Genomic DNA, 20,754 nt, shown 5'->3' with positions numbered 1-20,754 from the left:
AATAGATCTGTTTTGGAAGAAGTGCAGCCAGAGTGCTCCTTCGAGGCCAAGATGGCTAAACTTTGTCTCTCACACTTTAGACATATTATCAGGAGGGAACAGTTGCTGGAGAAGGATACCATGTTTGGTAAGATGGAGGGTCAGAGAAAAAGAGGAAGACCCCCAACGAGATGGATTGGCCAGGTGGTAGCATCGATGGACTCAAGTGTGGCAACAGTAATGAGGTTGGCCCAGGATTGGACATTGTTTCGTTCTGCTGTGCATAAGGTCGCTATGAGTCGGTGCCAACTCAATGGCACCTAACAACAACAACAAATTACCAGTATTATCAATGCAACTTGATTGCATATTTGATCAATTTAAGACTGAACAAGTTGGTGTTGGTGGTAAGTGCTGTTGAGTCAGTTCTGACTCATAGCGACCCTGTATAGGGTTTTCTGAGGAGTGGCTGGTGTGTTTGAACCATTAGCTTTGTGGTCACCAGTCCATTGCTTATCCTATAGCGCCATGCCAGAACTCCTGATGCAGTTGATAGAATTCTTTAGTTTTTTCATCATTGGCTCTGGTGGTTGGTGGGTCATTTTTTGAATAATTCTATTAACTGGTCTTCCTTGTAGGCTAATGGATCATGCAGTGTTCTTTTTGATGGTGAATATGATGCCATTCTTCTTCATCATTCTCAAAATAGTAAACTACTTGATGGTCTGATTCCAAATGGCCAAAACCTGTCCATTTCAGTTCACTAATGCCTAGGGTGCCCATCTTTATGCATTCCATTTTGTTTTTGATGATTTCCAGTTTTCTGTTCTTTATGGATGCTTGCAGCTGTTTCTTCTCATTTTGAGTCATGCCCCAGGAGCAAATGAAGCTCCATCCAGGTCATATTTTGAGTGCTTTCCAACCTGAGGGGTTCATCTTCTGGCGTTACATTAGACAGTGTTGCCCTGCTGTTCATTGGGTTTTCAGGGGCTAATCCCTCAGAAATGGACTTCCTAATCCTTCTTCCTACTCTGAAGCCTGTCCGTCATGGGTGACCCTGCTGGTATTTGAAACAAAACACAAGCCACCAATTCTGGCAAACTGATAGATGTGTGTGGGCTTTTGTGTTTATCAAGTGGAGTTGAAATTGAATTCAGTAAGATGTTATCTTAGAGCCAGAAAAGGGGGAATGCACTCTGGGTTGCATAACCAGTTAGATTTAGGATTTGAAAGAGTGCAGAGCTACAAGTTTGGCTGACAGTGCTGTGAAGTAATACTCTGCCTCTTTATGTTATTCTGGCGGCAGAAGAACCTGGAAGTTTGTGCACTTTAGATATTTGGTTGGCCCAAATAAATATTATGTAATAGTCACTATTTATGGCCTGACCTGGATGCCTATTGGGTGAAAATATTTACAAGTCTTTTATTTCTTGATTTATTATGAATTAGAATAAATAGAATCTTTCTCCATGGTTTTCTGCAAGTGGCACTGGTTTTTCTCCTGTGGTTTAGGAAAGTAGCCAGCTAGCCCTTTGTTTGGTTTGTTTCTGGGTGGCTGCAGTGGGCTTTAGGGGAGGAAGTTTTGTCTTTGACGAAAAAAGCACTGTTTATTCATTCCATTGGTAACATTGATCTAAGGAGTTATGGAGGAAAACCAGAATGGTTAGGTTTTGAACATAAATAGCTCCTAGTCATCTCCTAGCTGATAAAAGTGAAAGGTTTAAGGACTAATAATAGAGTATATTATAGACATTATGATATTTTAGAGTAGAAGTTGCTAACTGCTGGCTGATGGGTCGAAATATGGTACTCAGACACCTCATTGGGTCTGCTCACTAGCATTGCACTGTTTCACACAACTGCCTCACACTGGGTCGCATGTGGTGTTAGCACAGCGTATGAACAGCAGTGGCATCCTTCAGAGGAAGCATCATGTTGGCCACAGTTGGAAAACCTTTTCAGTGACCCCAGCTGACCCTGTGTGCATTTCAGTCTGTAGCACCTGTTCTTGATCCTCTTGATTTTAATCCTAATACTGCTATAAGGCACCTGAACTTTCGAATTTGAGCCAGTTAATAACCACTAAGCTCTGGTAGCTTAGTGTTTACGAATCGGGCTGTGAACCTTAAGGTCAGCAGTTTGAAACTACCAACTGTTCCACAGGACGAAGATGAGGTTTTCTGCTCCCATAAAGATTTACAACCTTAGAAACCTTATACAGGGTCGCTATGAGTCGGAACCGATTCCACAGCACATAACCACCACCGAGCACCACCCCCAGGATTTTGTAGAGAAGGTTTGAGTAGAATATGGAGTGGGAAGAATTTTCAAAAGGAAATCCAGGTTTTTACCTGAGAAACTGGAAGGATAGAATTGTTACCAGCCGACATGCAAGAAGCAGCAGGTAGAAGAGGTATGGAAAGTTCAGTTTCTTGGGTATGCTAAGTTTGAGGTATCTTATTAGAACATCCCAGTGAAGTTAGTGATTAGACAGTGTCTAAGGAGTTGGAGAGAAATGTCTGGGCTGAGCGTATATGTATGTATGTTAAGTACGTAGATGATACATAAAGCCATGAGATTGAGATCTCCATCTGCAAGGAAGCAGAGGACCCAGGACTGAGCCCTGGGCATGTCAGCACAAAAGGATTATAGAAAAGACAAGTTCTGCGGAGATTAAGGAGTAGTACCCAGTGAACATGAAAAGACAAAGGGAGTGTCTTGTTCTGGAAGGCACGTATCTTAGGCTGCCTCTCACCCTGAATGCCTGAGAACAGGGACTTTCCTGCAGGTAATTTATTTGGGGGTTGTTGTGGCATTGTAGAATCAGCACTGGAATGTGAACTGCAAGGTCGGCGGTTCAAACCCACCACTTGTCCCTTGTATATTCTGTATAAGGTTGCTGTGAGTCTGTACCAACTCAACGGCACTAACAACAACAACAGAATAAGAAGTAGAAGTTGAAGAAGTGGGACAAGTGAAAGCAGAAGGAGGGCAAGTCAATCCCCCGCATATTATTGACTGGGTCCCTTCTGGGCGCGACCGGGGCTTGATCCTGAGGAAGCTCTCTGAGGAGTATGAGGACTGTAACCCCGAATCAGCTGTCCAAGGATATTGACTCCCGTCTCCCTTTGGGTCAGGGTTTTCCTCACTGTGCTTTCAGATTTGTGTGTCTCTTGAAATCCTTGAGGACTTCCTGTAAGCATTTCTTACTTTAAAATCCCAGAGCAGAAAGGAATGCAGATAACGTAGCTGGAGGGAAAATGTGAGGTCCAGGGCACAAAGGCTGTACCCTTCCATCCACCACAGAGCCACCCAGCATGAAATAGTCTCTGCCTAACTACTCCACTGCAGAGCTTTCAAAGTGGTGGCCGGTCATAGTCTCTGTACTCGATTTAGGGCGGCTTGTCCTGAGGCCACATAGAACTGATATTTCTCTTTTCAATGATCTAGATTTTCCTGGCCTCCAGCCAGTACTCTAGCAGGATAAGGCTGTTTCATGAGTGATCCAGACCTTCTTCCCCAAGGGTGAGGTGACCTAAGGGGCTCTCTGCTTGTCCGGCCTAGCGTGTAGAAACTGCCCAGTTAGAGGATCACTGAGCAGAGCAGCACCAGTTGAATCCTCTAGGTTTTCAGTATGTCTGTTCTGTTCTGCCCCCTTGGTGTAGCAGCAGCTATAGGTATTAAGGGTTATTAGAGTCTATTTCAACTCCTCCCCTCCCCAACACCACACATACCACATCACATGGTAACTCCTTCTGTTACATGCTGGTCCACTAGCATGTTGTTGTTAGATGCCCTTGAGTTGGTTCCAACTCATAGTGAGCCTCTGCACAACAGAACGAAACACTGCCTGGTCCTGTACCAGCCTCATCGTTGTGTCGATTGCTGCTGCCTCTGTGCCAGTCCATCTCCTTGGAGGTTCTTCCTCATTTTTTTTTACTGACCCTCCATTTTATCAAACAGGATGTCCTCCAGGGACTGGTCCTCCTGATAGCATGTCTGCAGTATGAGAGACGACATTTCACCATCCTGGCTTCTACAGAGCATTCTGGCTGTACTTCCAACACCGTAACTCAAATTCATCAATTCCTTTACTGTCTGTCTTATTTATTGTCCAACTTTCACATGCATATGAGGCTGTTGAAAAATACCATGGTTTGGGTCAGGCGCACCTTAGCCCTCAAACTGGTATCTATGCTCTTCTGGTAGCGTAGTGGTTACGAATCGGGCTGCGAACCTTAAGGTCAGCGGTTCGAAACTACCAGCCACTCCGCGGGAGAAAGATGAGGCTTTCTACTCCCGTAAAGATTTACACCCTCGGAAACCCTATACAGGGTCGCTATGGGTCGGAACCGACTCGATGGCACTTAACAACAACAACAACAACAATACAACACACTGTTTGGTTTCTTCACTGCTGCTTTCATGAGTCTTGATGGTAGATCCAAGCAAAATGAAGTCTTTGACAACTTTAATCTTTTCTCCTTTATCATGATACTATTTATTGTCTAGTGGTGAGGATTTTTGGTTTCTTTACACCGAGGTGCAACCCGTACTGAATACTGTGGTCTTTGATCTTCATCAATAAGTATTTTAAGACTTCTTGACTCTCAGCAGGCAGCGTTGTACATCTGCATATCTCAGGTTGTTACTGAGTCTTCTCCAGTCTTGATGTCACATTCTTCATCAAATCCAGCTTCTTCTTGTGGCGCTGTAGGATCAGAACTGGACTGCAAACCACAAGGTTCGTAGTCATACAGATCGAATTAGTATGGTGAAAGAATACAACCCTGGCACACACCTTTCCTGATTTTAAACCATTCCACGTTCCTTTGTTTAGTCCAAATGGCTGCCTCTTGGTCTATGTATAGGTTCCTAATGATCATCTTTAAGTGTTGTGGAATTTCCATTTTTCTTAAAGTTATCCATTGCTTGTCATGATCTACACAATCAGAAGCCTTTACAGAGCCAATAAAGCAGAAATAAACATCTTTCTGGCATTTTCTACTTTCAACCAAGATCTCTTTGACATCAGCAGTGATATCCCTCGTTCCATGGCCTCTTCTGAATCCAGCTTGAACCCCTTGAAGTTCTCTGTCAATGTATGCTTGCAGCTGTTTCTGTACTACCTTTAGTGAAACTTTATTTTCATGGGATATCAAAGACATTGTCCGATTTCCGCATTCCATTGGAGGACCAAAATGACCATATTTGATACCAGTTGCTTCAGAATTCAGCAGCACCCTTCCTTCTGTTAGAAACCCCTACTCTTTATATTCCAGTTGTGCATAAGACTTCCAGTCAGAGACAGAGCTCCACAGTTCCAGCTTTTGGAAGACACTGCATGTCTAGGAACATCCTGGGAGACTGTGTCTCAGCCCATCATGGGGTTATCAAGCATGTTTATACATAGAACTTGTATGTTTGTGAAATGCAGGACTCTGAGGTTACAGAATAAACAATTAGGATCGAAGTGTTTACATAACAGGAACTGGTTCCCTTGATCAGAACAATTTGGAGAAATTGACATTGGTGTTGGTTCTTACTCCCTGTGTGAACTAAACTAGCTTGTTAAAGTGGTAATTACAGTATTAGGTTAAGTTGATTCTCAAGTTTCCTTCTGTTTTACCTAAAATTATTTAAAATTTGAAATAGTTTGACTAGTTGTAGAGAGGACTTTGTGGTTCACCAGAGTTTTACTAAATGTGTCTCTGCCCAATATTAGGCTCTTGTCATGAAATAAGGATTTTAGTGTCTGTGTAGTGAAACGGATTTTTAATCCATTGAAACGGAATCAGCCTAAACTGTAACATTGTTGTTGTTAGTTGTCATTTGGTTGCTTCCAACTCATAGCTACCCTCTATAGGGTTTCTGAGGAGTGGCTGGTGGCTTTGAACCTCCAACCTTGCGGTCCAAACCGATGTTGTGGTCTAGTGCTTAGCCTTAAATGGCACAGCAGGACTCCTAGACTATCATCAGATTACATAACTATGTGTCCTTTGGTGTTAAACAGAAAACGGAACTGCGCTGCCATGCAGTTGGTTCTGACTCTTATGACCCTCTAGGACAAAGTGAACGGCACCAGAGGGTTCCCAGGACTGTCAGAGTTATGGAAGCAAACTGCTACATTTTCCTTCCACAGAGCAGCTGGTGACCTCTGGGATAACAGCTGAGTACTTTAACAGCTGCACCACCAGGGCGCTTTTCTTTGTGAGGCCCCTCGGCTCACAAAGGAATTTCTCATTTTCTTTTCTTTATTTCCTGCTTGATGCTGAGATGAAAATTGCACACTTTTCTTTGTATACTAACTAGATTTTGAGTCCTTGAAGGTGACAACTTAGGTGTTTTATCATCTCTTGCTGTGGCTTACATTTAGTGAAGCCAAAGCCGCTGCCATCCAGTTGCTTGTGACCATAGGGACCCTGTCGGACTGAGAACGACTCCTTTGGGGCTCTAAAACTGTAAATCTTGATGGGAGCCTTTCTCCTCTGGAGTGGAGCGACACTGACCCCATGCTTAGCTCTGTGTGCCATCAGGGCTCTTGTATGCTTTGTGGTGGAGGCTATGTGCTGTGGAGTCGGAACCGACTCATAGCGACCCTGTACAGGGTTTCTGAGGCTGTAAATCTTTACGGGAGCAGAAAGCCTCATCTTTCTTCCGTGGAACAGCTGGTAGTTTTGAACTGCTGACCTTAAGGTTCACAGCCTGATTCGTAACAACTATGCTACCAGAGCTCCTTTGTGGGTCCTCCCTAAATAGTGTGTGTTGAATGAATCCAGCACACACACACATACATACACTTTGATACGAAGAAGCATTAAAAAACTTGTGGAAAAATGAAGTTGAAAGATAGTAGAATTTTTCCAGGAACTTTCTGAAGTCACCTCATACCTATACACCAAAACAAAAAAACCTCACTGCCATTTTGTGGATTCTGACTCATAGTGACCAAATACAGGATTTTTTTGAGACTATAAATTTAAATGAGACCAGACAGCCTCATCTTTGTCTTCCAGAACTGGTGGGTTTGAATGGCCCACCTTGAGGTTAGCAGTCCAGGGCTTATCCTGCAGCATTACCAGAGCTCCTGGTTCGTACACACATAGATACAAACATGTGCAGGTGTAACATTCATCAACTTTATTCTTAAAGCTAGAATTAAATAAAACATGTTTGAAAGAATAGTAATGTTCTAGACTGTCTTTTTTTCTTCTTTTAAACAGGTAGAGGGACCAGGATAGAGTCACCAGCACTGGCTGAAGGTAGGTATGTCTTTGGGAGAAATGATTATCTCAATGCAAAGGAAAAGTAACGATTTAAACAACACTGGCTGACTAAATTAAGGAAAATTTTCTATACATAGTATTGAATTGTTAAAAATATCTTTGAAATACCCTATATTGTTAAATTTTGGGCCTGAAATAGGAAACTGGGGAAAATGTAATTAGGACTTTTTTTTTTAATAGCTTGCTTTCAATAGCAGCAGTCTGTTTCTCTTTGAATTCCCTTTAAAGTCCATTGCCACTATTATTACAGTTGATCAGTAAATGTCTAAGCTGTAATTCTGGTCATTGAAAAACCTTAGACGATGTATGTATTTTGTGTGAAGTTTTCTTATGGTGCTAAAACAGAAGAAGAATTCTACCAATCAACATTGATCCTGTTTTAAAATCTTAGAGGTGAAGAACACTTCACAAAAAGAGTTCTATAAAGCGTCTTAAGTGCTCAAATGTTTGTAATTCCATAGTTATTTTAATTATAGCAAGTGAATAAAATGTTAACAAATATTAAACATTTTGTGAAGGAGTAGTATGCATGCTTTTCATATTAGAGCAAGCTTTAGTGGCAGGTCTGCTAATTACTATAATTTCAAATAGTTAAGCTGAGTCTTCAAACATTAACATAAAATATTTGTGCTTTCAAGTAATGACAAATTCATAAATATTTCTAAAACTACTGGGGTTTGTTGCTTATAATCTTGATTCATGGAATTGCTAAATTTCACATGGAAGTTAGTTAAGATAGCTTCTCTCCAAGGTCAGAGACCTCAAGAATTTTTTCTAGGGTCTCTGCATCGCAGATTCAGGACTCTTGTTCCTGAAAAGTCAGCTACACTTTTCTCTATTACACTTGAATACATTTAGTTTTCACTTGAATACATTTAGTTTTTTATGTTCTGTGCCCTAGTGTGGTACTGTAGGATGAGCTTGCGAATCACAAGGTTGGTGTTTCAAACGCACCACCAGTCCTGGGAAGCCCTATTCAGGGTCACTGTGAGTCGAAACTGACTCAACAGCACTTAACAACAAACAGTAACTAATCTTAAGTCAAGTTATATATCCATTCCTTAAGAAATAGCCTGATACAGGCAAGCAGTTCTTGAAAGTGCTTAGAAGAAATTGCGTCAGTTGGCCTTCTAGCAGAAACAGTGGCAAGTTCTTTGGAGAAGGAATAGGAAGTCAAATGTAAAGACTTGGGGAGTGCTTCCTTCAAAGGACTCGGCTAGTTGCATCAACATGAAATAAACACGGTGAAATTAAACAGCTATGTAGCATGCCAAAGATTTAACAAGAGCAATGCCATAATTAACTGCCACAGGAAGGATGCATATAGTAAGTGTCCTGTTGCGTGTACTCTGAAGCGCAGAAGGTAGACTTGGGAATACTGTCAAGGTGCTTTGAGATTACTTGAGTGTATGAACTGTACAGTGAGAATGTGCCAGCCGAAGGTAGGAAAGGAGTTCTGGTGTGGTGCTGTAGGATAAGCACTGGGCTGCTAACCACAAAGTCAGCAGTTCAAACCCATCAGTCGTTCCTTGGAAAACCATATATGCTATGAATCGGAACTGACTGGACACCACTTAACAACAACAACATAAATGAAGGGAAGGGCAGGTCCACTCAAGTGTTGTTAAATGCCATCGAGTCAGTTCTGACTTACAGCAACTCTGTAGGGTTTCTGAGGAGCGGCTGGTGAGTTTGAATCTTGTAGTTAGCAGCCCAGAGCTTACCACGCCAAGACTCCTACTCAAGTATTTGTTATTGTTAGTTCTGTAAAGTCGATTCTGACCCATAGCGACCCTTTATAGGATTTCCACAGAGTGCTGGGAGGGTTTGAACCACTGACCTTGCAGTCCAGCACATTATCCTGCAGTGCCACACCAGGACTCCTTGAGAGCAAAAACAACCTAAGATTTGTTTTAAAGGGGACCAAGTGGGACGTCTCCTTTTTTGTTGTTTTTGTTTGTGGTACTTGGTTCTTTATAGCAATATAATCTGGTCATCCCGGTGCCACTTTTAAAGCTGTACTCCATAGCTGTCCTGCTAGGGTAAGTGGATCAAACCCAGTTCTTTGTACTAATGTGTTGCGTTTGCCCAAGTCACCACATTTCTTTGGCTCTCATAAAATGAGGATGTTGAGCTACATGATGATTTCAAGTTACGTCACTGAACTCCTCAGTCTGGACCCAGGTTTTCTTCTCCTTCCCATTCCCTTGACTTCTTGCCCCGCTCTCTCCAGCAGCTTTGTTGTTACGTGCTGCCAAGTTGGTTCCAACTCAAAGCCAACTCGAAGGAGAAACTGGTGAGTGTGAACCTCCCACCTTGCAGTTCAAACCGACCTTGTGGTCCAGCGCTAATCTTACTGTGCCATACCAGGACTTCCCAGCAACTTTATAAATGTAAAGTGCCAGTGAGTTGGTTCCGACTCAGCTGGAGAGTTTGAACTTCCAACGTTGCGTTACAGTGCTTATCCTACAGTGCCACACCAGGACTTCACATCCAGCAACTTTAGACTCATAGTAAAAATATTTAAAGTAGTTTAGCTATTTAAACTTTGGAAAAATATATATGCTTTGAAATTTTAAAAACTGTACTAACTACTTAGTTCAAAAATTTATGTGATGGTACAGTCTGCAGTTTGGTCTTACTTAAGTTTCAAAAAGTTATCTAAAATTAGTATGTCACTAAGAGAACCATAGTTACCTACTTTTAAAATACTAAATCAACTTTTATCAGTGTTTAGTCAAAGATTTCAATAGGTCATTTGAATATAAGCATGGCATTTGTGTTTTAAAATCTACCCAGGGAATCTGTTTTCATTCTCCAGCTGAAGTCAAATACTGTTTTTTCAAATGATAAAATGAAAACACAGATTCAGCTAATAAATACCATCTCTTCCACAAGATCAAAATGTGATACATGACCTCTACTGGAGTCTTTGTAGCATTACATGGTGTCCTGGTTTATAAATGGAGAAAACCCATTCAAGTGTCTATCTTAAGACTCCTTTACATGATGACCAAGAAGAGAAATACTATTAATAATTGATTTTGTATTGTTTGATTATGATGTGCCTGGAGAATTGTATTTCAAAAAATGGTTTGAGTTTAAGTTCAAGAACTAGAACTGCTCTGACTGCCCTCTTGTAATTTCACCCAATAAATTCCTCTAGTGGGCCCTGCGGAGAAGCCCTGGCCAGCAGTAGAGAAAACTGAAGGACACTTCCCAGTCAGCATCTGTTGTCTTTTCTTTGTTACACTCTCCCCCCAATTGTTTTCTATGAGATTTCCTCCCCTCCCCCCTGTTTAGTCATTTGAGTACAGGTATTGATTTTGTATTTTTATTATTTTGAGAATGTTTGTAAAAAACTGTAAACTCTATTTGGATGAAATTCATGTGCTTGTGTTTATGAATAAGAAGCTGTGTTACAAAATAGTTAAGATAATTGAGTTTAGATTCCAGCTTTTGTTGTTTGATAAGTGCCATTGAGTGTGATTTGACTCATAGCGCTCTATATAAGGTTTCAGGGAGCAACTCATTGGTGTGAAGTATCAACTTGTGATTAGTACTCCAGTGCTTATCCTACATCCTCACACCAGGAATCCAGCTTTACCTGGTGTGTGGTGCTGTGGGTTAATGCACCGCGCCGGACTGCAAAGTCATTTGAACTGCAAGGTCTGTGGTTCAAGCTCACCAGCCGCTCCTTGGAAACCCTAGGTTGTTGTTAAGTACCATGGAGTGGGTTCTGACTCATAGCGGCCCTGCACAGTCTTTCTGAGGCTGTAAATCTTTATGGGAGCCGAAAGCCTCATCTTTCTCCCGCAGAACAGCTGGTAGTTTCGAAGTGCCGACCTTGGGGTTAGCAGCCCAATTCGTAACCACTACGCTACCTGAGCTCCTTTGCTATGGGTCGGAACTGACTCAACGGCACGTAACAAACAACAACAACCATTGTTGACCATAGACAAATGACGTAATCCTTTTAATAGGTTTCTTTTCTTTTTCTTTCACTTTTTATTGTGAATTGAGTGAAGGTTTACAGAGAAGATGGTCAGTTTTGCATTTAGCACATCATGCACTTTAATTTCCCTCAGTGATTGTGATCCCTTCCATGAAATAACAGTTCGCTCATTTCCTCCTTCTGGGTCTTATTTCCATTCCATTCTCCTTCTCACCTCTTGTCAGCTGTCTCCTTTGGTAATGCTGCCCTTTTGATCCTGAATGAGTGACCATTCCGTGGTGAGCAGACCTCACCAGTGTTGTTGTCCTGCCTTGATACCTGTTGACTGCTTGGCTGAAAAGTGGACCTCGAGGATGAGGTCTGTAACAGACCTTCTCAACAGAAGGGTGGTTGAGGGCCATAGTCTCAGGTTCTTTTGGTCTCTTTCGGACCAGTAAGCTTAGTCTGCTTTTTATAGTTTTGAGTTTTGTTCCACATTTTCTCCTGGACCTTCTAATGTGATCCCTTTCAGAGAAGTTAGTAGTGGTAAGCAGGCACCCTGTAGTTCTTTTGGTCTGAGTCGTGGTGACTGATGTTCGTCTCTTCCATTGCTCCATTGTTCTGGTCAATTCCAAGCTTGTTCAATTTTCATCACTCTTGTTTCTTCTGCACATGAAGAAAGAGAACAACAGCTATACTGTGGATGGTTACTCATGAGCTTTTAAGATCCTGGTCACTCATCACCAAGTAGGCTGTAGACCGCTGTCTTTGTGGACTATGTTCTGCCAGGTGATCGTGGTGTGGTCCTGGGCCCAGGCCGTAAGATGTTTGATCATCTCTCAGAAGTTTCATCCTTTTGTCCCCTGTATGTTCCACCACATTCATAGTTATATTTGCAGGAAAAGTAAATACCCATGTACAAATAATCCTCTTTAAAAAACAAAACCAAAAAAAAAACTTGTATATTTGTAGATATTTCCATCAGGTTTCTTAAAAAATGAGGATCGTGATGCTAGCTAACTTCATAAAATAGTTGAAGATTTTATAAATGATACTGTACGAGGGACTTAGAAAAGTTCTTAGAATTATTCCATCATCTTTTAATTCCATTTTTCCATGAACTTTTTGAAGTCTCCTTGTATTATCTGATCATACATTTAGCATAATTCATGGCACACAGACAGGTCTCATTCACTGACTTACAGATCACGTGGTATTTGCAGCATGCACGGTGCAGTGCAAGGTGATTTGGACACAAAGCTAATTCGTATACATACAGCTACAGGGGAAATGGTTCTATTGCGCCTAGTTCTGTTGCCTATAATACCTGCTTCAGAACTTTATTCTGTTTTAGAAGCTGAGCCCTCATAGTTAGTAGACAGGAGAGCTATGTTAATAATCTTCATTATAATTGTCTGCATCTGTGACTGTTTATAACCTGATGGATAGCTTTCTTTTGAGCTCCTGGTAATAATACATTTTATGATAACTTATCTCATGGGTTGTCAAGCCGTGAAGGGATGGTTTGCTTCGTTTGGTTCCTGACAGTCAGTGGGAAGTGGGAGCAAGGAGGAGAAGTTACAGGTGGGTAAATCTCAGCATGTTGTTGTAGTTGCTAAGTGTCATCTAGTCCGTTCCGACTCATAGTGACCCTATACAGGGTTTCTGAGGAGCAGCAGGTGAGTTTGAACTACCGAACTTTTCGTTGAGTGCTTATCTACAGTGCCACACCAGGACTCCTATGTATAAATCATCTTTCGATATGTGGTAAACTGGTACTTCATAAATATTGGCTGAAGTGTCTAAAAAATTGGTCTAAAAATTTCTAAAAATATACTGCATTTCTAAAACTAAAGTCATTCAAATACAGACTGACTTATTCCTGGGACATAGTTATGAAGAGAAAGTATCTAAGTAGAAGCTAGATGGCTCCTGCCAGAGGTGTTGCTGAGTCAGTTCACACTAAGGAGTTCTCCTGGTGTGGTGCACTAGGAGAAAGTGCAGGACTGCGTGGTCGGCGGTTCAAACCCACCAAGTCGCTCCTTGGAAACCCCTTTACAGGGTCGAAACCAACTCTGGCATTCAACAGAAACACAGTTAGTGTTCAGGCTTGGGTTATCCATTTTAGTGTGGATAGACTCTTTCTGGTCTAAGATTCTCTGATTAAGTATTGGTTATAAAGCCATTATGCCTGATGTCTGTCTATCTTCAAAGGAACTGGTAAGAATACTCCCCAGTCCACCAAAAGAAATTCTTCTGAGAATACCGTATCTTTTAATTCAACAGCTATGAGAAAAAGAAAAATGATTTTTAAGACCCTTTTATCCATTTCAATCATAAAATGGCATTATTGGAAATGATGCTTTGCCTTCTGTATGCCAGCTCCTGGCAGACTTCAGAGACTGGTGGTCTCCTGCCTCCCTCTCTCCATCCACTCTCTGAAATCTTGGAGGGGAGGAAAGAATGATGACCAGTACCAGGTTCATCTTTCACTTCCGTGAGTAGTATGCATCCTGGCTCCTTGCTGTAGCTTGGAGATTGTGGGAGAAGCGTTGGAGGCCCTCACTCAGGGAGGGTGGACTGGAATGTTTATGTGTCGTGCACCAGGATGCCGTTTGTAGCCTTTAGTTACGTTCTGTGGGTTGGAGGGGTGAGTGGTATTTCAGAGAATGAATTAGTCCTAGGATCAAGATTTCCAGAATTTTGTCCATCTTCTAATTGCTACAGTGCATAAGGACATGTGAAAACCATTGAAATTCAGTGGTGATAAAGAATGTTGTGGGAAGCATCGTTGCTGTCTTGGTGAGGTTGAGCTTGTGTGCAGTAAACCTTTAACCTTGTCCTTGATTGAATTATCCTCTGGTACATTGCAAATTTCATAACCTTTGAGAAGTTGCATTTTGTTTCATTTGACCTAAAGCTAAAGTTTTTATAGGATGCCATTAGTTTGGCATTCTGTTATTAATTAAGCATGTTGCCTTGAATTGCTAGAAGCTATATTGACAAAAGTAATCATCTCTTTTTTTTGAAAGAACTTCCCTATCAAGGCCATCAAGCAGTTAACACTTGATACCTTCTCTGAACTAATTCTTTTAGAAAAAAACTACATGTAAAATAAACTTGATAGCAAAATGGTCAAGGACAGAGAGAAAACATTTATGTCAACCTCATGACGTAATCCAAAAAGAAATATTAGTAAACCAAACCTAGAGTTATGTTCCTCAAAAATGACCAAATCAGGATGCTACAGAGAATGCAGAGATGACTTGTACATTAAAAAATTGCTCATGTAAATCTACCATATCCATAGATGCAGTGAAAACTGGTTTCTATTAAAGATGGCAGGGCTGCATCAGAATGACCTATAATTTAACGAAGAATACAACCAAAAGCCCTTCAGTTTTTCATAGAACTTGACAGTTATACTTGGGTAAGTAAAAGGCCAAGAATAGTTCTGGAAATTTGGCAGAATTATTACTTACACAATAATCAGAGACCACGAGGAAATGATGAAATGGATTCCGTATAGCAAATGACACCATATACAAACTTGAGACAAATTACAGACTGAGAGAAAGTATTTGTCAGGTATTTAAGCTGTAAAATATTGGTATCCAGAATCTAGAAGAATTCCTAAAACTCAGAGGAGGATAAAATGGATTGCATCTCAGTTGGAGTCCGGTTAGGAAAATGCATTGTTAACCTGGATATTTCGAGTAGAGGGCCTTTAGAAACAGAGAATTTGGCTACAAAGATATTAGAAAGGCTGGAAGAGTAAAGGGGGGTGGGGCAGGACCAGAGTAGTAAAAACGGACAGGCAATGTCCAGAGATAGGCTCTTACCACCCCTAGAGTGTACCTGCTTCTGCCTCCTGATGGGGGGCGTTGGATTCTGGAATTGTCTATAGCCCTGCTGTTCCCATAGCAACTACTGGCCAGTCTGGTCAGAAACAGGATGCTTCTCTTTCCTTCTGCCTTATCCTTACCATCATTTTCATAGAGGAGGAAGCCAGATGGCTGATACACACACAAAAAGATGCTCATTTTAACTGGTAATTAGAAAGAAAAAAAAAGAGAGAAAACACTATGATGAGATTTTTTTTTGTACCCTAGAAATTAAAGTTTGAGGTTTTTGAAGGATGAAAAAAGAGAGAACTTTTTCCATGGCCAGCAGCACAGTGATAGGTGTAGTTGGAAAGCAGTTTGGAACAATCTAGTACAGTCATCTGCTGTTTTGTAGGTAACTTGTCCTCTGGAAATCCTTGTGCGTGGACACAATTATAAATTGTGTGTCCATCAGTAGGGGAATGAATAAATCAGCTCATTTCTTTGAACAGTGGAATATTTTATAGCAGCTATAATGAATGATCTAGAGTTACATGGATAATTCTCTAGAAAAAACAAACAAACAAACAAACAAAACCAGTTGAATGAGTAAAGCAAGTTTTCAAAGGATTTATATATACAGTATGGTTTTTCCCTATTTAACAGTTTCTGCGCAACTCGTTCCATTATATTTGCTGTGTTGTTCACAGTGTGTCTGCATTCTTGACTGTTTCCTTTCTGTGTGTTTGGTTTCCATTCATCTAGCTTCCCTTCCCCTCCCTAGTGCCTCATCCTTACTTTAGGGTGTAAATGCCTATTTGGTCTTATAAAGTTGATTGATTTAAGGGCATGCTATATTCGTGGGTATTTATTTTGTAAGCCACTGCATTTGGGTGAGAGATTGACCACTGGGCGTGACTTCACTTTTGAATTGAAAGGGTGTCTTAGGGCGGTAGTCTCTGGGATCCTCTAGTCGCTGTTGGTCCAGCAAGTCTGATGTTGTTTAGGAATCTGTTTTGTTCTCCATCTTTCCTCCATTCTGATGGCCCCTTCTGTTGTGCCTCTGGTCAGAATAGTAAGCGGTGCTAGCCAGACACCAGCTAGTTCTGCTCTTAGTCTCGAAGAGGGTCTGCCTAGTGGGTTATTAGTCCTGAGGACTCATGGTTTCCTTCACTCTCCTTTGCTCCAGAGAAGTGGAGACCAATAGTTGTATCTCAGATGGCCCCTCTTGAGCTTTTATGACCCCAGATATAAGTCTCCAAACGGGGATGTAGAACATTATCTTCATGAGCTACATGTTAAGTCAGGTGACTGAGTTGTCCTATGAGACAATGGTCTTGCTAGGTGTGCAGATGAGGGTTTATTTTAGTAGCACTAGTCACTGTCTTCTGTGAGAGTTAGCAGGCCCATGAATATATTTGCAGTGTACATAAACATGCATGCACATATGCCTATGGATCTGCCTTTGCATGCATACTCATAGACTCCTATGTGCCTTCTTATACACACCAATGCTTGCACGTTGCCTGTGTTACCACATACACATCCTGTTGGTGGTGTGTATTGTCATTGCAAAATTGTTTGCTATAGTATTTACTGAAATTGTTCCTTATTCTTGTACGCCGCTTAGTGTCTTTATTTATGTTGGACAAATTGTGCAGTTTTCACTCCTTCACGCCTTTTCCACCACCCAAATACCAAGGATCTGCTGGCTCTCTAGAAAGTGCTTCAGCATTAGGAAAGCTCAGCATCACCTGGGTATGTGTAGTAGGTGCCAAATGCCATGGAAGCAGTCAGCGCGACAAGAGAAGGGAACTGACTGGTGTGGAGTCACCCCTTTTGTGATAGGAATGCGATGAGAGATCACATTTCCCAATCTTTAGTCACTGTGTATTTGTCTAAATCAATTTCTTGTTAAAAATTCAAGTCCTTTCTTTCAGTCATATATGTCATTTATAAGCCTGAAAATACATTGATTTTGGCAAGGCCAGAGGTCCAGTGTGAGGTTTTGGTACTCTTGAAATGGTTTTGTAGGCAGGAACCCAGTAATACCCAATCATGCCATTAGTAACCCCTCCTGCTCTTGACAGTCACCAAAGGAAGGAGAATCAAATGATGACTTTATTAGTAGCTAAACTAGTACTAATACAGAAACGGCTACAATCATACATTGACAGAGAACTTCCAGAGGTTCAAGCTGGATTCAGAAGAGGCCGTGGAACGAGAGATATCATTGCTGATGTCTGATGGATCTTGGCTGAAAGCAGAGAATATCAGAAGGATGTTTACCTGTGCTTTATTGACTACGCAAAGGCTTTCGATTGTGTGGATCATGACAAGCTATGGACAACATTGAGAAGTATGAGTATTCCAGAACACTTAATTGTACTTCTAAGAAATCTGTACCTAGACCAAGAAGCAGTTGTTCGAACAGAATATGGGGACACTGAATGGTTGTGAGACAGGGTTGTATTCTTTCACCATACTTATTCAACCTGTATGCTGAGCAAATAATACGAGAAGCTGGGTTCTATGAAGAAAAACGTGGCATCAGGATTGGAGGAAGACTCATTAACAACCTGCGATATGCAGATGATACAACCTTGATCGCTGAAAGTGAAGAGGACTTGGAACATTTACTTATGAAGATTAAAGAGCACAGCCTTCGATATGGATTGCATCTCAATGTCAAGAAAACAAAAATCCTCACCACTGGACCAATAAACAACATTCTTATCAATGGAGAAAGGATTGAAGTTGTCAAGGACTTCATTCTTCTTGGATCAACTATCAACACTCGCGGAAGTAGCAGTCAAGAGATCAGACGACGTATTGCACTGGGCAAATCTGCTGCACAGGAACTTTTTAGAGTGTTGAAGAGCAGAGATGTCAGCTTGAGGACTAGGGTGCGCCTGACCCAGGCCATTGTGTTTTCAATAGCCTCATATGGATGCGAAAGCTGGACAGTGAATAAAGAGGATCGTAGAAGAATTGATACCTTTGAGTTGTGGTGTTGGAGGAGAATACTGAGGGTGCCATGGACTGCCAAAAGAACCAATAAATATGTTTTGGAAGAAGTGCAGCCAGAGTGCTCCTTGGAGGCCTGGATGGCTAAGCTTCGTCTCTCCTACTTTGGACATGTAGTCCAGAGGAAACAATCGTTGGAGAAGGATGTCATGCTGGGTAGGGTGGAGAGTCAGAGAAAAAGAGGAAGACCTCCAACGAGATGGATCGGCCAGGTGGCATCATTGATGGACTCGGGGGTAGCAGCGGTGGTGAGGTTGGCCCAGGATCGAGCATTGTTTCGTTCTGCTGTGCATGGGGTCGCTTTGAGTCGGTTCCGACTCGATGGCACCTGACAGCAACAGCAGCAGCAAACTAGTACTTGACAGTGGTCCACTGCTAGTCATAAGATTTTCAGTGACTGAACGTTCAGAAGTAGATCACCTTTCCTTCTTCTTAGTCTGGAAGCTCAGTTGAAACCTGTCCACCATGGCTGCCCCTGCTGTATTTACAACACTCGTGGTGCCATAGCTTCCAGCATCATAGCAACACACAAGCCAACACAATACGACCAACTGACACACTAGTGGTGGGATGATACCAAGAGCATCACACAGGAAGAAAGCTAAAGGTCATTGAGAAGACAAGAAAGAAGGAAAAGACAAAATATGGGTATCAGAAGAGATTCTGAAACTTGTTTCCCATTATAGAGATAGTAAAACAAATGGAAGAAATGCATAAGTAAAAGAGCTGAACAGAAAATGTCAAAGGGCAGCTTGAGAAGACAAAGTCAAGCATTATAATGAAATGTGGGAAGACCTGGAGTTAGAAAATCAAAAGGGAAGAACATGCTCGGCATTTCTCAAGCTGGAATAAATGAAGAAAAAATAAATTCAAGCCCTGACTTGCATTATTGAATGAGTCTGTGGACAAAATGTGGAATGATGCAGAAATCATCAAAAGAAGATGGAAGAAATATACAGAGGCACTGTATCAGAAAGAAATAATGATGTTCAATCACTTCAAGAGGTAATATATGATCAAGAGCCAGTGGTACTGAAGGATGAAGTCCCGAAGTCCAAGGTACACTGAAGGCATAGAACAAGGCCTGGGAACTGATGGAATACAAATTGAAAATTTTCAACTAATTGATGCAGTACCGGGGGCATACACTCAACTATGCCATGAAATTAGGCCATCTGGTTAGATGAGATTTTTTGTGTTTATTCCAGAGAGTGACCCAATGGAATGCATGTGAAAATCATCAGGCAATATCCTTGCTATCACGTGCAAGTAACATTTTGCTGAAGATGATTTAAAAATGGCAGCAACAGTACATTGCCAGAGATTGAAGCCAGATTCAGACGAAGACTATGGAACAAGGGCTGAAAGCAGAGGACATCAGAAAGATGTTCACTTGTGCTTTATTGACTATGCAAAGACTTTTGACTGTGGATCGTGACAACGTTGTGGAGAATGAATATTCCAGAACACTTAATTGAGCTCATGAAGAACTTGTACCTAGACCAAGAGGCAGTCATTCAAACAGAATAAGGGGACACTGAATGGTTTAAAATTAGGAAAGGTGTGCACCAGGTTTGTATTCTTTCACCGTACTTATTCAATGTGTATGCTGAGCCAAGTAATCTAAGAAGTTGGATTCTATGAAGAAAAATGTTGCATCAGGATTGGAGGAAGACACATTTACTATATGCGATATGCACGTGGTACAACCTTGTTTAAAATGAAGAGGGTTTAAAATACTTACTGATGAAGATAAAAGACCTTTATTTAGTATGGGTTGTACCTCAGCACAAAGGAACCCAAAATCCTCATCATTGGACTAACAAATAAGATAAATGGAGAAAGATTGATGTCGTCAGACTTCATTTTGCATGGATCCACTATCAACACTCTGAAAGCAGCCATCAGGAAACCAGATGACATTGTATTAGGCAAATCTGTTCCACTGAACCTCCTTAGAGTTTTGAGGAGCACAGATATCAGTACTAAGGTGCACCTGACCCAAGCCATGCTATTCTCAGTAGCCTCATATACATATGAAAGTTGAACAATGAATAAGGAAAACTATAGAAGAATTGATGAATTTGAGTTATGGTGTTAGAGAAGAATATTAAAAATTCCATGGACTGCTAGAAGAATAAAGACATCTGTGTTAAAAGAAATGTAGCCAAGAATGTTCCTTAGAAGCCAGGATGGCGAGATTTCGTCTCTCATACTACAAACATATTATCAGGAGGGACCAGTCAGTGAAGAAGGACATCATGCTTGTTAAAGTGAAGGGCCATTGAAAAGGAGGATGACCACCAATGGGAAGGATTGGCATAGTGGCATTAGCACTAGACTCAGGCTTAAGAACGATTGGGAGGATGGCACAGGACCAGGCATTGTTTCATTCTGTTAAGCACCCAAGGTCCCTATGAGTCAGAATTGACTCGATGGCACCTACCAACAAACTAGTATCTAGGGAACACGGTGAATCCATTAGCTAAACACTGGAGAGCGAGCCACAAGGTTGGAGTTCAGGCCCACCAGCCCTCCACTGGAGAAAGCTGAGGCTTTCTGCTCCCGCAAAAGATTAAAAAAGTGAACACTGAGTGGCTACCAATTTGCTACCCCTGCTAGAGAGTAAGATCCCCTAAGAACTTGATTGAACCTCAGCATAGTGATCCTGCTTGGTCACCTTAGAGAAGGTGGTGGGCCGGCA

General features: G+C 41.5%; 1 protein-coding gene across 1 annotated transcript in view; it reads left to right on the top strand.

The window, feature by feature from the left end:
• The window catches only part of LOC102825640 (protein FAM49B-like), a 93,077-nt gene that overhangs the window by 28,811 nt on the left and 43,512 nt on the right, over positions 1–20,754 (top strand). Inside the window, exon 2 of the mRNA XM_006830708.1 lies at positions 7,203–7,241. The gene's annotated coding sequence lies outside the window, so the exon portion shown is untranslated. The remainder of the gene's footprint in view (positions 1–7,202; positions 7,242–20,754) is intronic.

This window comes from Chrysochloris asiatica, unplaced genomic scaffold, assembly GCF_000296735.1.
Source record: "Chrysochloris asiatica unplaced genomic scaffold, ChrAsi1.0 scaffold00001, whole genome shotgun sequence".
Lineage (NCBI taxonomy): Eukaryota > Metazoa > Chordata > Mammalia > Afrosoricida > Chrysochloridae > Chrysochloris > Chrysochloris asiatica.
This window is presented reverse-complemented; position numbering and strand designations above follow the sequence as displayed.